Here is a 3,661-nt window from a genome sequence, read left to right as displayed (position 1 = left end):
AATGGACCATCCAAATGTGAAGATTCCTAACTACTGGTAAACCCTTCTTCTCAAAAGTACAATGGCATATTAGATGTCATCTTTCATATATCCCCTAGTCATGTCTACCTTTCCAACTCTTTGTTCCACCAGCATTCTATCAATCAAAAATGATGATTGTATGATCTATGTGGCCTTCTTATCATTCTCCCTATACCATATTTTTGTTTGATGATAGGTTAACTTCACATATTGTTCAGCTCTAGGGAGATAGAAAAATTTCTTAATGTTCCTCAGTCTTAGGTCTAGGACTATCTCCCCTTTGATACTTTTGACAACTCTTTCTTCAAACACATAGTTCTTAGCCAAAGTCATATTGAGCTCAGAAGATTGCACTGATGTGGGATTTGATGCAATATTCATCAACCCTAATTTGATAAGTGTCAACACCATCAAGGACCTCTCTCTAGGTTTACTTTAGAGTATAAGGAATGTGTTCTGGCTTATGCATCCCAAATCCTTTGATCTTCAAATGATTGTCTTGAAAACATGATTTATTTGGTGCACCTTAAAACTTGAAGACAATGAATTTTAGAGAAATCTTTTTAACAAGTAAGGATTATGAGGAAACCATTTTATCTCCACAAAATAGAAAATCATTAGTCTGAAGAGGTGAAATTTAAACCCTACACAAAGCTTGATTGCCAAAAAATCAAAGCCAAAATATCAAAACCTATTAAAACCACTTAAATTCCCCTTAATAGCCCTAATATGAAATTTAGCACACCTCATGCACCTTGATAGTTGCACTAGGTGTGCTTCATAACCTTTAAAAGGTCATTTTGTGTGCAGGTGTGTACCCTGATGGGGTGTGCGCATGTGCATGTGCACTACTGCACACATTGTAGGAGGCATACATAATAAAGGGCTAAGTAGTTTACTTCTTCACTAAGGGGGTGCACATGTGCACCTTGATGGTGTGTGCACCCTTACTTGATCTTAGTGCTAAGGGTAGAACAAATGGTGTACAAATGCACACTTTGACAAGGTGCACATCTATGTACCATTACCTAAGAGTTTTTAGTTAATGGTTTGAAAGGTGTGCACATGCACACCTTGGATAGGTGTACATTTGTACACCATTTTCTTAGTTGTTTTAAAATCTATTTAGGTTTTCAGTTAGGTTTATTAGCACAAAAAACTAAACAAGTGTGCATGTGCAAACCTTTAATGACTTAGTTGTTTGTGTGTGTCTATATAGGTTGGAATAGTGTCACACCTTTGGAGGTGTGGAGGTGTGGTTATCAATAGTGATGGGAATAATGGAGAGAAGAGGATAGGGTCCTAGCTTTTTATAGGCTTGGGATAGTTTTCACCCATTGGAGGTGTGTATATACACATGTGCATAGGTGTGCATCTCCAAAGAGAGATGGAAGGGAACTTGCACATCTAGCACACTTGTTCACCAAGAATAGGTGTGCATGTGTGCTAGGTTCTCTAGTGGGTACTTTACATAAAAACCATGCTTCAATTCAAAATTCTTCAATTCTAACTATTGGGTTTCTAATATAGAGAACTAAGCAAAACCTAGCCTCTAGGGAGATTCCAAAAAAAGACTCAAGCCTTGAACTAGGGGTTTGGGAAAACAAAAAAATTACTAGGGGGTCCCCATTTCTAAGAGAAATAGGGTGTGCATTATGAAATCACAACAAATAGCCCCCAAAAAGAGGGAAGAAATAATAAAGGGATTGCTTCATCAGCAAGCATTCTTCTAACATGTATCAAATACCAATCAAATCTCCAATATTTCAAGCATATTTCAATTTTCTTAATAATCAAACCTTTAGAATCTCAAATCTTTGAGCTCAGTATGTACTAAGTGTATTCATTTTCCTTTGACGTCTTAGATGTAGTCGATCATGAGCTTCTAGCAACTTGGAGAAAATCTTTCATCCCACCAGTCCATTCATCAAGAATCCTCGCAAAATATATTTATCAATCACTTATTTGACCATATGAGAGAATCCATTCTGAGGGCTCTTTACAAGTTATTCATTTTTTAAATTTGAGGTCCTAAATAATCTTCTAAATTTTGCTTCATAGAGTTGCATGTTTTCATTTGATTCTTCAATGAATAAATTTGTATAGATATTAGATAGCCATTTTGGAGTGCATATCCCCACTATCAAATTACCTTTCTTAGACCATTTGGAATCCTTCATTCTTAACAACACCTTTCCTTTTTTATTTTCTTTATGTACCTTGACCATGCTTAGATTGTGTGACCAAGGCATCGATGTCATTTCTCATATTCTTTCTTTAGTTGATAACCTTTGTGTTCCTCTTTTAAGAACTTAATGGAAACTATCATGCCAAATAGTGACCTTAGAAATTCCTTGAAAAATATCTTTTCTTTGAACTGGTAGGGTTTTTTCATGTCCCTTTTCAAATAATTAAAAATAATAATCTTTTCTAAGGCAGGCAGGCCCAAAAAGGTGAAGTTTCAGAAAAAGGAGATAATCTTTGGAAGCTAATGGACTAATAAATGAAAATTATTATTAAAATATATTTTATTAACCCCTCTTGGATGTGAGTTAGGGTTATGCCCTCTTTTAAGGGGTTTGGAGGCATTTTGGGCTCATTTCAGAACTTGATTTTTGGCTCATTTCTTTGTTATTCTTCAGAGGCTGCCAAACCTGTGGAGAAGGAGACCCAAGAACGGGAGTTTGTAGGTTTCCAGGGAGACCCAAGAATGGGAGTTTGTAGGTTTCTAGGAAGGCTAAGGATGGGAGTTTGAATCCATTCCATGTGCATGCTCATGCAGATTTTGCCTTTGTGTTGAACAGTGCAGATTTGTGAGTTTTCGGGTGTATATTTTGTAAGAGTTTGGTGTTTCCAGTTGAGTATTTCATATCAGTTTGGTTTTCTGCTGTATATCAGACTTTTAAATATTAAAATAGAGCTGAATATATTTATTTGGATATGATTATACTTCTTTGATAGATTATTAAGTTTTTGTGGTGATTCTGGGCTATTTTGTGCTATTTTCGAGAGCTCGATGAGCATTGTTTTTGTCCTCTGTTTGGGAGCTATTGTGTTCATGTTATACAGATCTAGAAATATCATTTTATAGGCTTTTATGCTGTTGAAATTTCTATAAAAAATTTCACTTTCAAATTTATTAATAATAGGTGAAGTTGTGAAGCTTTTGGCACTATTTCTGGGATACCCGATTTGGGGTTTCTTGAAAAATTTGGTGGATCTTTGTGATATTAGTTGTTTGATCTTGAAAATCTGATTAGAGGCACGAAATATCATATAAAATCAGTAAAGGGACATTTCAGTGGTATCAAAGTCAGGATATTGCTAGCCTGAGGGTTTGTAGAAGTTTGCATGTCAGTTTTGACAACTACCCAGATCTTGCATGTTAGTTTTGACAACTACCCAGATCTTGCATGTCAGTTTTGACAACTACCCAGACCTCGCATGTCAGTTTTGACAACTACCTAGATCTTGCATGTTAGTTTTGACAACTACCTAGATCTTGCATGTCAGTTTTGACAACTACCTAGACCTCGCATGTCAGTTTTGACAACTACCCAGATCTTGCATGTCATAATTTATGGTTGCATGTTGCTTCCAGTCAGCTGGATGTCAAAATTTATGGTTGCATTCTACTTCT

This window comes from Cupressus sempervirens, chromosome 11 (assembly GCF_028749045.1).
Source record: "Cupressus sempervirens isolate cs-2001-9-10 chromosome 11, ASM2874904v1, whole genome shotgun sequence".
NCBI classification, from domain to species: Eukaryota; Viridiplantae; Streptophyta; class Pinopsida; order Cupressales; family Cupressaceae; genus Cupressus; species Cupressus sempervirens.
Note: the sequence above shows the minus strand (reverse complement) of the source record.